The sequence below is a fragment of the Miscanthus floridulus genome, chromosome 8 (genome assembly GCF_019320115.1).
Source record: "Miscanthus floridulus cultivar M001 chromosome 8, ASM1932011v1, whole genome shotgun sequence".
NCBI lineage: Eukaryota > Viridiplantae > Streptophyta > Magnoliopsida > Poales > Poaceae > Miscanthus > Miscanthus floridulus.
This window is the reverse complement of record NC_089587.1, coordinates 133,200,599-133,214,872: the sequence shown is the minus strand read 5'-3', so window position 1 is coordinate 133,214,872 and position 14,274 is coordinate 133,200,599. Positions and strand designations below refer to the sequence as shown.

The window sequence follows — 14,274 nt, the reverse complement described above, 5'->3', positions numbered from 1 at the left end:
AACATGTCTAGTTCCTTGAGTTGATGTATACCTCCACCTCTTTTGTGGGTTTGAGCACGTTCTTCATTCTAGCCTTGGTTGGAGGCCATCTTCTCCACAAGAGTGGTCGCAACTAGGAGTGTAAGTGACAAGAATGCATCTCCAACAGTAGCATCCATAGTCTCATGGGTACTATTGGTCAACCCATGGTAGAACATCTGCATGAGTAGCCAATTCTCCATCCCATGATGAGGGCATTCTGCAATATAATCTTGAAAGCATTCTCATGCCTTAGGGACAGATTCATCATGTTGTTGCTGAAAGCTTGAGATTCTCCTATGTAGAGCATTGATCTTGCCTATGGGAAATAACTTTTCTAGAAAGGCAGTGGAGCAATTATCCCATGTAGTGTTTCTATCTTTATTGGTGTAGAACTATTGCTTTGCCTTTCCCAAGAGTGAGAATGGGAAAAGGCGAAGTAGTATGGCATCTTGGGTTACTCCTTTGATGGTGAAGGTGCTGCAGATCTCCAGGAAGTGTTGGAGATGTGCACTCGCATCTTCATGTGCCTTTCTACAAAACTGATTTGCTTGCACCATATTGATGAGAGCTAGCTTAAGCTCAAATCCATTATCTCTGACATTGACTACCGGTCTAGTACAGATGTTGGCTGTAGTTGGAGCAGAGAATTCACGGAGAGTCCAGTTAGCCTTGGCTTCAAATTCTAGTGTTAAGCTTCACCTTATATGGTTGTCTTCCGATTTTAAAGCTAAGACTTTCTTGAGTTTAGCTCTAGTTCTCCTAATTAATGCTTCTAGATCTTCAACGTAGTTTGTTGGAAGGTCAAAACTAGTCATACATTACCCTTCATAAAGATACACAAGTAGACAAAATAAGGGTAAGCCTATTTGGGCAGAGGTCAATGGTTATCTTGATCCCATCAATAATTATAAGTTTATCAATACTTCCTTTGCTAGTTACCTTCCCTAACAACGATGCTAGAAATGCTTGTTGGTGTTTATTAATGTGTCACTTGTTTGACGTACTTAGCCACCCATCATAAACCTATATACCATTGTAGCATTTTACCCAAGAGTATTGCAGGTATCGTTATTTATATTTTTACCATAGGGAAGGTCTAGCATGGACATGTATTGATAACTTATACTATTGAAGGAGAAATAAACCATAACCAATGTTCTACTCATAACAGGGATAAGTCATAGGATAAGATATGTATATAATAAGTAATAATAATGATAAATCACTCAGAGTACTCCTTTCTATAGCATTAGCATGGTCAGGTAGAATATTAGAGTAATAATTTATAAGTCATTCTTAATTACAAGTCAAAGCATACATTTGATTAGTGCAATTACACATAGTAATCATGGCTAAGATCATCATCATATCTACACCTAAGGGATATTACTAAGGAAGATTGAGAACATAGCTCTTTCTACCTTCGTAATCGGACCCTACTTGCACCTATATTCGGGGAGTGGACAACAAAGGACTCAATGGGAGAGTCACATCCGTGATCTACCACATGACCTAGAATATATGGTGTATCCATAGGTAAACAATCTATAAGCACCATGCTTACACAATGTCAACCACCCACCCCATGTACATCAGAGCGAATGCTATATGAACTTATGCATAAACACAATTGTAAACTAGCTATACTAAGTATATAATCAAAATAGACATTGAACATCATAATGAAGAACATGAATAAGATGAATACTGAGATTGTCATAACAATTGAACTAGCATCTAAAAATAATGGAGAAACAAAAGAGAGAGGGGTACAAAGTTTATACCAAACCACGGTCTTGACAAGATCAGGAATCCAAGAGAAGTCCTGCTTGCCTCCCTCTAGATCTATCTAACTAGCTATGCTACAGAGGAGGAGCTCTAAGGAGATTAGGGTTTCTATCTTCTCAAATGACTTGATGACTTCTGATATGCCTAGGGGGAGAGGCAGGGGCTAGATTATATAGCCCTAAGGGTCCAACATGAGCCCTTGAATCAAACCAACTTAAGAAACGGCCTAGATGCATCCTCAAAGGTGGTGGGAAACTGACATACGAAGCTGGCTGATAGGTGGGCCTAGGGGGCGCCAGGCGGCGCCACCTACAAGTCGGGTGGCCCCACCTATCAGGGGGTGGCCCTCGACTTCAATGATGTGGCTTCTAGACTCTTCTAGAGTCTTCCCATGTAAGTACCATGGTGGAACTCTGTATTTTCCTTTGATGATTAGGTCCTCCATGGTGGTTTTCTGATTAAACCCTGCTAGAAACACAAATTCACCAAGACTCATGGAATTTATTAGTTTAAACCCTAAACCTTCATTGTTGATTATATTTATGCCCTTATACATGTTTAATTGATGGTTTAAATTGGTTGTTAACTACCGTCAACACTGCCCTTTCGTCTCCATCCTCGCTGGTGCTTCACCGACAATGATGCCCTCCGATGGCTTTTCTGGTAAGGTGGGACTAGGTCTGGTATGCGGCCTCATTCTTTTCTCTTGGTGTACGCAGTTTGTTCTTGTTCGTATGATTGTCTACGTATTTTGTTCTTATTCACATGAATCAATTTTCTTAGCTAAGCTTTAGGGTTTGGTCAATGATTGATGAGGATCTGGGTGGAGCACCATTGGTGTAGCAGTTGTTCCTATGATTTGCTCAGGGTCATAGACATATTGCTACATTGATGTCCTATTTCATACCCTAATTTCTTGTCTCTGCTCCTATTGTGGTTCAAATCTATCGATTTAGTTATGCTCTTTAGGGTTCCGTCAATGATTGATGCGGATTTGTGTGGCACACCACTTGGTGTCGCAGTTGTTCCTTAGAATTTCCTAGGGTTACTGGTTCTATTTTGTACTAATTGGTACCCCCAATTTGTTGTTAGCTTCATGGATCCTTCAATTAGGTGTTGTCGGCTAATCATTAGAAGCACAACCTTGGTTGCAGTCATTAGTGCTCGGCTCTTTGTTAGATTTAGACGCATCTCAAGAAGTAGGAGAGGAATTTGCTATGGCCCAATGAGTGCTAGAATAAAGAGAGGGCAAACAATCTTAGGGTCATCTACCACAACGATGATAGTAACTGTGTCAAGTTTTTTAGGATGAAGAGTGCTCCTTTCTTCTAGCTTTGCGACTTATTTCTCACTAGGGGTTTGCTAAGGGACAGCTAAAAGGTCCTAATGGCTAGAGGGAGGGTTAATAGCCTATAAAAATTTCTACAATAACACTAAGCCAAGTGGTTAGACAAATAGCTAGCCTACTAAAATTGCAAGCCACCTACCACAATTCTAGTTGCTATAGTCTCTAAGCACACAATGGCTAGGTCACTACCACTAAGTTAGTGAGCTCTCAAAGACTAACTAAAGGGCCTCACTAACCACACTAGATAAGACACAAGCTAGCTCTCAAAACTAGTTACATGAAAGGGCTTAGTTACACTAGGGAATTAAATACAAGGTAGGGTAGTGGAGGTATACCGCCATGGCAAGAGATGATCAATCAATTCACAAGAAATCCTAGAGATAAGATGACACAATGATTTTTCTCTGAGGTTCACTTGCTTGCCAGCAAGCTAGTCCCTATTGTGGCAATACACTCACTTGGAGGTTCACGCACTAATAGACATCACACGCCTAACCCACAATCGGGTGTTGCACAACCAACTTAAGATTAGGATCCACAAGCCACACACAATCCACTAGAGTTGCCTTTGGTGCTTCACTGGAAAGGCACAAGAACACCTCACAAATCACCAAGAGATGGCCATGAACAATCACTAACTCATGCCAATGCTCCTCCACTACTCCAAGCCATCTAGGTGGCGGCAACCACCAAGAGTAACACAAACTCTGTAGCTCCAATGATCCCCATGTGCCACTAGATGCAATCATAAAAGCAAATGCACTAGGAATCACTCCCAATCCCCAAGTGCCACTAGATGCAATCACAAAAGGAAATGCACTAGGAATCAATGAATCTATTTAAAGACCCTCGAGAAAATCCAACTGTTATGCACTTTGAAGGTGACTGACTCTGTGACCGGACTCACCCTAGAGTCCGGTCAGGTGCGTCTGGTCGCACCTACCAGCCAACTAGCGAGCGCCACATCCCACCTATTTAAATTCAACTGCTACCACCTTTGCACGCCCGCACATGTCAGTGATTCGGACGTCCCATTTGAAGGATAGGACTCAGAACCACGCCAGCATCAGATCGACTCCTAGTAAGGCACCAGAGACAATTTTTAAGGACCAGACATATCAAGAAACTAGGGACTAGACATGTCATAGAGTCTGGTCAGAACAAGACTCACACAGGGCAGTGACGCCAGCTATAATACCTCTAGTGTTACGAGCTTGCTTAGCACCTAGGTTAAGGTCAATGAAAAACAATTTTTTTAAACAAAAACAAAATATAACTTGTGTATAGTGCTTATGTAAAAATGATGAGCAAATAGTGTAGATAAGAATGCAACTTTAGGTTTGGATAGAGAATAGTGTTAACTAGTGTTTTGGGAGCTGCAAACATCGAATCCAAAAATTAAATGAGAACTTTTTATTAAATCGGTGAGAATTTGAACTTATGTTTCAAATGCCATTTTTGGTGAATTATATTGAGCAAATAGTTAAATGGTGCTTAAATATCTTGCTCCTATGGGTTAGTATAAGTTATGGACTATTGCATGAAATACTTGTTGGTAGCAGTTAATGAGTGTGGACATTTTGAAAATTGTGGCAACAGTGTTAATGAATGTTTAGTTCAAGCTAAACTTTTGACTTCCTAAAATACTTAAGAACAAGCTCCATGATTTTGTATTGTTGGTTGCCACTAAGTGAGTACTTTCACATGGTGTAGTCCATGGTTGAGTTGGAGTTGTCATGGTGTCATAAAAATTGCCCTAACATCCTAAGAACACGCTGTGGCCAGGCTATTGGTGCTCCATTCATGAACCCGCGCTAGGCATGACTGAACCCATCTTGGTACCTCTCTATCTCCCTCAATGCTCACTCTCTATCCATGCTCGTTGCCCGGACAAGAAGCCCTTAGTGCATACTAGAATCTTGAACTCTTGTTTTAATCTCAATTGGGCTTTAAGTAGTTGGTTTTGATGCTTTAAAGTTCATCCATAGCAGCATTGTCTAGTTGTTTCGGCCTAGAGTGTGCAGGTCCCTAGTGCTCAGGAGTGTGGCGTCGCACATGGGTGCTCTGTACCATCACTGCCTGTGCTACGCGTTGGGCTAGCAAAGTCGTGCCTTGGCCCCATGTGCACACGGGCACTATGCGCACTACTATGCTATGCCAAAGGGCTACCATTGTGCTACACCTATGTAGCCATTGCGTGGTCACATAGTTAGGTGTCGTCATGATGCTGTTGTTGTGTGCCCCCACTGTCACCGCGTGCGCGCACTATGTTGACCGCTAGGCCACGTGCAGGGTCGGGCCGAAGGACATGGACGTTGTTGCCATGGTTATGTGGCAATTGCCCTATGTTATGATTCACCTACTATAGGCCTATGTCACTGCCCGCCATGTCTAGGTCAACTAACACTGGTCATGGGGTAACGGTGAAGCCTCCCTGCTTTGCCCTGTCCCTCTAGCCGACGTCGGTGAGCCACTCGGGCCTAGCTACTACATTCAAGCATTCCACGCATAGGCACACCTCATGGCTTCATCCAAGCACTAACCAATGCACCTCTTGCCCCTCGCTCATGCGACCATATCCTCACATTATCGAGCCTTATCAGGTCGTGGTTGGGTCACCCTTGCTGGGGCCACTTCACATGATGTAGCAGTGGCGATGCACCGCTCTCTCCCCCTTCATAATCACTAGCTCAAGACTTCTTAGCCCAATTCCTTGTGCTAGTGAGTAGCATGGGGAGTTAACTAGATGCCCCATTCTCATTAGGTCTAGCAGTAGTCTGGCTGCGGCCAATTTTGGGTTCCGCCTGCCATCGGCAATGAGTGCCACCGCAGCTAGTGGGTTGGGGGTAAGTCCCAATCCATGGGGGAAACCCAATTGGTGGTATTTTTGGACTTATGTTGATCTCCTCTAGCTGGTGCTTGTGTTAGGTTGGCCCGAGTTTCCTTCGTGGGTGCGGTGCCGAGCTGGTGCAGTACTCGGAGCACCACCGTGCGGTGTGGGCGCACGTGGCCAGACCACCTCAGCACTTTTTGGTTTAAACCATCACCATAGCTCAGTCCTTGATGAGTTTCTAGTGCTTCCCCGCTGTCTCTACCTCTCTGTTAGTGCCCTAGGTCATCGGAACGGCTGCAACGCCACCGCGGATAGCTGCTCGCCCTTACTTCTATTGTAGCACGCCTAGGTTGCCCAGCATAATCGCCCTATGCCATCGACCGCCGCATCGGCGAGTGTGGGGCTCCCTAGGGACCTCCCTATGGTAAAAGTGGAAACACCCAAGGGCTTGTTTGCAAAGTCGCTTCCGGTAAAAGTGGAAACTCCCATGGTAGTCGTACTATTACCTAGAAGCTCGGGGGCTTTTCTGCAAAACCAACATCGCGTGCGGGCTCCCCCAGCCTTAGGCTGCGTAGGACCGTCACGATGTGCTCGTAGCCGCTCCCGCGCTGGGCTACCGGGCCAGAATGGTTCACCGCTAGCCTTTTCCTCTTTTAAGTAGTTTCTAGTTTAGTTTTAAGGTAAATTTGTAAATTCAATATAAATTTATGTAGTTGACCAAAAATTGTGAAACTAATTTTGTTAGGCTCCTAAAATCATGATCTATCTGCTAGTATATTGTGTTCACATAGCTTCATAGTATTTTCAAAAGTGATCTAATTAATTTGAGATGCTTGATATTGTTAAAATATAAACATGTAGAAATTGTTGTGATAAATTGGGGATGGTGTTGACTCTGAAACATTCACTAGTAAATTCCTAACATTATTAGGTGCTCACTTTATGTTTTGTAGCTCCATAAAAATTAGTTTGCTAGGGTAGCTAAATGAGCCCTATTTCAAAAATATATATTTAGTCAATAAAATGCCAAAACACCTATGGATTGTAGAACTAAAACATTTTCCAAAAATGAAGCCTTACTTGATGACATGGATATGTAGACTAGTATGTTAGTCATTAGTGCTAGCTCGTTAGCTTGTGAGGCATAATCGTATTCTTTGGGTTGTGGTTGCCATTGGTTAATTATGTCTTCTATGTTGCGTCTATGTATATCATAATAGGGACAATGATGGATCATGAAGTCGACCTGGAAAAGCAGAAAAGATGGAGCCTTGAAGATCGTGTCACCCTAATGGAATGCTAATCCTTGGTTATATCTTGCCTAGACAAGCCCCGGTGCATAACCTCCAATATTCTACACTTTATTTCATGTTGTGCATTAAGTTTTGAGGAGTTGAATGAAACCCACTTGCATATACATATATCCTTATCCCATGAGTCTTACTAGTATGATAGGGTCAGTGTAGATTGCTATGCTATGGGATCCGGTAGAAGTCGAGTGATTACCTATCACTCGTGAGAGATTGGAAAAACATTATTATATACTATCTCCTGAAATATATATGGATGATAATTGGAGACTGAGCGGTGTTGTACTTTGGATCTAGATTCAGTTAGGCAATCGAGCGAGGCTCGAGTTGCACTTGTTTTGCCTATGTCGATTGAGGACCGTCCATTGCTTTGGATGGTAGTTAGGTCACAGACTTTTTAGGTTGAGCACATACTTGCTTATGGGAGCAGGAAGACTTATCACTCTCTTGTCATGGGTTCCGGCTCTTTCTAGACTAACTTTTTGGGCTGGTATTAGGTGGAGGTCTAAGCACCATACTGAGATGGGTCTCAGGTGTTGGAGGCTTGGAGTCCAAGTTTGGACAGGGGACCTAGACCCCTTGATAGGAGGGAAGATGAGTTGGTTCCATTTGTGCCTAGGGTACAAGCGGGGCATGTGTTTTGGGGTACCTAGCTAGGGATACATTGATTCACTGAATCATTGTTTTTATGAGATGGTACTGACTTGGCTATGGTCTAGCACCAGTAGTAAGAACTAGAACTTGAAAGGTGATAAAATGGTTTTGATTGCTTATCCACATGCTTGAAAGTAGCATAAGTGCTTGCCTAGAATGGTTAGCTAGTTAATTAGAAACAACTGCTAAAAACTTGGAACATAAGGATGCACTATTAGTAATGCTTCCTGCTAAGGGCAATCAACCAGCAAGCCAAATAGCCTTGCATATCCTTGGAGTCTTTTACTTTCTTCTATCGGGTAAGTCTTGCTGAGTATAATTGAGTACTTAGGGTTTTATTCCCTCTGTTGTAGGTGACCGATGGATGGCAGATGACTTTTGTGTGTGGAAACCTCCTGGTGGGCTCAAAGAGGATTCCTTTCAAGCTTCGGTCATAGTGTTGTTTATAACCCTCACTAAAGGTTTTATAAGAAAAGATGTAAAAACTGCCAGCATATCTTGTATGTAGATGGTTACATGTTAATGCTTCACACATCATTAAATAACTTTCTTTTCTACTAAAACTCTGATCACATGTGTAATTCTGTTATTGTAGTAAACAATGTAAGAAATGGCTAAAGATGTTGTAAGCTTATACTCTCATTTATGATCTTGACAGAAAAATGTGGATTTTTCGAGTTCTCCCTTGGGGTGTGCTCAACAGAACTATGTAGTTTAGTGACCTCGCTTGGGTACTCTGTGTCTAATGGAAGACAAGTACCCTTGAGAGGGCATTAGATTAGGCGGTTCTACCACAGGTGGTATTAGAGCATAAATGAGGAAATAAAGCTTCAAAACCCTTTTCTAAACTAAAAATTGATAACCTATTTTTGCAAAAAGTTAATGTGTTTGCATACGAAGTATATAAGTAGCCCTATTGTTATGGTTAAGTATTCAGAATAGGTTTAACTAGGCTTTCTCCATGGACTAACACTCATGCAGTATACAATCCTTAAGTTTGTCATGTTGGTACTGCATTAGTTGTCAGTGCCTGTATTGCTTCTAGGTGCACCATCCATAGGTGTCACTCGTGTCGCATTGTGCATGACTAACTAGTCCTTATTTAGGAATTACTGCTATTCTGTGGCTTCATGCTTCACGTTCACCTATGGTTCACACATGTCGTGACTCATGACTTTTTGTACTTCCTTCCGAGTTCTTGTCGGACCTCTGCCCTATAGCCGTACTAGTCCTTTATGGCCTCGGACACCGCTCGTCCATGCTGTGCATGAAAATCCTGCTGCTCTTCTTTATTGGCCTACGTGCATGACTCAAGGGGACTATGCTAGGATCATTGACCGCTCTACCATTACAAAAGGGCCTAGCCTAGCCATATGGTACCACCACTCAGCGCACTCCAGCTCACTTAGCTTTTCCTTTTGAGCTAGCTTTTTGCTCAATCCTCCCATGCAACCACCCGCCTAAGGATGGTAGGAGCCTGGGCTAGTAGTTACTTCCTAAACACTAAGGGTTTTCCCAAAATTCTATATGCCACCCTACAAAAGCTTAGAGTCAAAGATCATCCTGAGTATGAGGGCCGTGAGTATGAGAAGCATGGCACTAAGCGGTGTGAGGTTGCTATCTATATTGGGAAGAGTGAAGAGTTCCTCCAATATCACTGAAGCCTGGAATGTGACCGCAACCTAGGTTTCGCTTCATCGACATCTTCCAAGTTGTGGCATGCAAAGCCTTGCGACATCTTTACCAAATCTATGAAGAGCTCATTGCTCAGTACCCCCATGAGGTTCTTTCCACCTTTGGAAACTGAATCGATGGGTATGGAGGGCTCGCAAGGAGGCTTTGCAAGTGTGGGACACGCAAGAAGATAGTCCCACCATGGTGCACTTGACCATGTACTTGCTTGCTCTAGATGAGTAGTATGATCGGCAAGCCTCGAAGCTAAGGAAGTGCCTCTGATGAGCTGAGAAAGTCGAGATCTTCTCCAGGATGCTCTAGGTGTAGCTCACTGAAGCGCATGCCAGTGTGGTAGCCATGTAGAGAGTCATGAGACTGTCATGTTGGAAGCCCTAAAGGAGGCTGAAGCTCGGCATGCCCATCAGTTGGAGGAGGCCTATCTTGTCACTAGCGCCAAGCATAGGTCGCTAGCCACTAAAAGGTAGGATCCCTTGATCTTGGAGGGAATCCCTATCCACCTGCTAGAAAGATAGAGAACCAGAGTTGTAGTACCACAAGCACCCCCACCTTTGGAGGTGTCAGAAGGAGAGCCCTTGCTTCCCCTCACTCAGCCACTACTGAGAGAGGAGGTAGATCCATAGCCGGGCAGTAGAAGAAACCACCGAGCTTGGGAGTGAAGCTGTGTGGTCCAATGAAGTAGGTTAGTTGTCCTAGGGTAGGTGTATCATAGCTAGTAGTGCTTTTCATGGCTGTCCTCTAGTTTGTAATATTTCCATTGTAGTTCATCCATAGTAGTTGAGATCGTCTGGTCGTAGGGGTAGGCAATGTGTCTAGAGTGGGAGAGTAAGTTCTTATACGTTGTACCAGTATAAGGACACTTGGAGCATGCATATTGTTTATTCCATTATGTTTGATACGTCAACTTACCCTTAGGTTCTATTAGACTTGCTTAGGGTTCTTGAGATGACATCCAGCGGGTTACAAGAAAGGCGACCATTCAGATGCAAGCGGACCAGCCCTAGTTGGATAACAAAGGACACTCTATAAACTAATTGTGGATGTCCCAATAGAATGTTTGCATTTATTGAAATTAAATCCATTATGGGATTTGATTTCCTTGTCCCTTATTGTGAAAGGAACCCTTGTTGTTTGAATCTTCCCTTGCATTACTCCCCTAATTCTGTGGTTAATGCCCCCACTGCTTTCATAGCGTGTAAGTTGGTAAAGTTGCCTGGTTAAATGCTTATGGTGCCACGATGAAATTGAGGGCCCCTATGGAACAACTACCATAGGGCGATGCTATTTGGCAGGCATTGGTATCAAGGTTGTTGACCAACACCTTTGTCAAGTTACACCCTATACCACTCTTGCAACAAAATATTCTCCTTTGGAAATAATCCTTGTGTTCTAATGGGAAATCCACAATAGGTTGATGGAGTAGTGCTCTTTCAAAGAAACTGAGTTAATGTAGTTTTGGAAGGAGTATTGAATGTCTTAATCTCAGTCCACACAAAGACTAATGCATGCTATATTCGAGGAAAGGAAGATAGAGGAGAGCAACAGGGAAAAGTTAGTCCTCGAGTAGATTGAAACATTTGAATTGCCATCATGTCCCAATCCCTATGTTTGGTTTGACCACGCTTCACACGCTGGGTTGCTGTCACTGCGTGTCTCAGTGGATGCCATCTATGCTAGGACCCACTTGCACCCCCACTCTCATTTGGCCATGGCATTGTGCTATGCTCGCTTTGTCCATTTGCGTATTGTGCTTTCTCTCCTTTTCCTACACCCTATCGGACTCTCAACTCTCACTCTCACCCCCTGTACCAGACCCCCTCCTTTTTCTTCTTTTGGGACATGGCCGCTCGCATGCCTCCTCATTGAGTGAACCCCCTCCTCTCCTTTTTACTCCCTCCACTCAAGCTCATGCAGGGAGCACACCATGGCTGATGCTCTCCCCAACTTGTGACCCACCAATGTTTCCCTTCCACGCCACCTCCACTTTTTGGTGCGCTATGCCCCCACCTCCATTTGCAACTATAAGATGCCCTTGCTCTCCTCCTTCATCCCAATCCCCCCTCGAATCCGAAAGCAGAGCTACGAGATCTAGTTGTCATTCATGGAACTAGGGTCGCTAGTCAGAGGTGATTGTGTAATCCAAGAAGAAGGGATCTAGATTTCTATCAAAGAATTTCAAGTCCACCTCTAGTTAGTTTAAGTCTTAGGGTTCACGATGATTGATTTTTCACCCTCATGCTTCTAGATCTGTTGGTCATACGCCATGTTTTGGTTGATCATTATCTTGCTGTTTCTCCATTGTCCTCGTCTAGCTAGACTTCTAGATGAAACCTTGGTTGTACAAGGTTGCTCTTAATCGTGTATCTCTAAATCTCTATGTGGTTTAGTATCTAAATTTCTATAATCTTTCAGTGTAATTTTAGATCTATGAAGTGTAATTGCATTTTCCCCTTTCTGATTCTTGTTTCGAATTTTCAGAACAAGATTCTTTTAAGGGGGAAGTTTGTAACACCTCTAGTGTTACGAGCTTGCTTAGCACCTAGGTTAAGGTCAATGAAAAACAATTTTTGTAAACAAAAGCAAAATATAACTTGTGTATAGTGCCTATGTAAAAATGATGAGCAAATAGTGTAGATAAGAATGCAACTTTAGGTTTGGAAAGAGAATAGTGTTAACCAGTGTTTTGGGAGCTCAAACATTCGAATCCAAAAATTGAACTTATGTTTAAAATGCCATTTTGGGTGAATTATATTGAGCAAATAGTTAAATGGTGCTTAAATATCTTGCTCCTATGGGTTAGTATAAGGTATGGACTATTGCATGAAATACTTGTTGGTAGAAGTTCCTGAGGTTTGGACATTTTAAAAATTGTGGCAAGAGTGTTAATGAATGTTTAGTTCAAGCTGAACTTTTGACTTCATAAGACTACAAGGAAGAAGACAATGTCATCTTGGCATTTAAGTTCTAACTAAAATACATAAGAACTAGCTCCATGATTTTGTATTGTTGGCTGCCTCTAAGTGAGTATTTTCACATGGTGTAGTCCACGGTTGAGTTGGAGTTGTCATGCCATCGCAAAAGTTGCCCTAACATCCTAAGAATGCGCTATGGCCAGGCTGTTGGTGCTCCATTCATGAACCCACTGCTCGATGTGATGAACCCATGTTGGCACCTCTCTATCTTCCTTGATGCTAACTCTCTGGCCGTTCTCATTGCTCAGATGAGAAGCCCTTAGTGCCTACTAGAATGTTGAACTCTTATTTTAATCTCAACTAGGCTTTAATCATTTGGTTTTGATGCTTTAAAGTACGTGCATAGGAGGTTGTCTGGCTATTCGGCATGGAGTGTGTGGTCACCATGCTCAGGAGTGTAGTATCGCGCATGGGTTGTCATAGCGACGCACGCGCACACCGCACGTGACCTTGCCGGTGGTGGTCCCATCGCCGCCCATACTGTGTGTTGGGCTGGTCAAGCCAGTGCCTTGGCCTCGTGTGCACACGGGCACTGCATGCACCTGCTCTGCCGTGCCATAGGGCTACCACTACGCTACGCCAATGCAGCCACTACATGGTCGCATGGCGAGGTGTCATCATGATGCTATTGTTGTCTGCCCCCGCTGTCACCACGTGCGTGCACCATCTTGACTGCTAGGGCCACACATGCGGGGTCGGGCCAAGGTCATGGTCATTGTTGTCATGGCTACATGGTAGTCGCCCTGCCCTACAATTCACCTACCGTGGGCCTATGTCGCTGCCCGCCATGTCTAGGTCAACTAACCCCTAGTCATGGTGTGATGGTGATGCCTCCCTGCTTCGCCCTGTCTCGCTAGCCGACGTTGGTGAGCCGCTCGGAGCCCAGGCTACTGCATTCAAGCATTTTGCACATAGGCACACCTCATGGCTCCATCTAAGCACTAACCAATTCACCTCCTACCCCTTGCTAGTGTACCATATCCTCATGTTACCGAGCCTTGTCGGGTTGTGGTTGGGTCACCCCTACTAGGGCCACTTCAAGCGATGTAGCAGTGGCGATGCACCACTCTCTCCCCCTTCATAATCACTAGCTCAAGACTTCTTAGCCCAATTCCTTGTGCTAGTGAGTAGCCTAGGGAGTTAACTAGATGCCCCATTCTTGTTAGGTCCAGTGGTGGTCTGGCTATGGCCAATTTTGGGTTTTGCATGCCACTGGCCATGAGCGCAGTCGCAGCCAGTGGGTTGGGGGTAAGTCCCTAATCCGTGGGGTGAGAACCCAATTGGTGGTCTTTCTAGACTTGTGTTGATCTCCTCTAGCTGGTGCTCATGTTAGATTGGCCCGGGTTTCCACCGTTGGCATGGTGACGCACCGGTGCCACAGCTTGGAGCACCACTGCACAGTGTGAGAGCACGTGGCCAGACCACCTCAGCACTTTCTAGTTTCAACCAGTCACTGTAGCTCAGTTCTCGGTGAGTTTCTTGTGCTTCCCCGCTATCTCTACCTCTCCATTAGTACCCTAGGTCATCAGAACTAGACACGCCACCACCAGTGGATAGCCGCTCGCCACTGTCGCTCATGCCAATACATCTTTGAGTTCCTAACCGTCACCCATCCTTGCAAGTTTAGCCGTAGAAGGTGGTCAGTCCCTTACTTCT

General features: G+C 44.1%; 1 non-coding gene across 1 annotated transcript; it reads left to right on the top strand.

Annotated features, from left to right (window-relative positions):
• Nucleotides 1–219: 219 nt before the first annotated feature.
• On the top strand, nt 220–328 carry LOC136478658 (small nucleolar RNA R71). The gene has a single exon (XR_010764377.1). It is a non-coding gene; the product is annotated as a small nucleolar RNA R71 (small nucleolar RNA).
• Nucleotides 329–14,274: the final 13,946 nt, after the last annotated feature.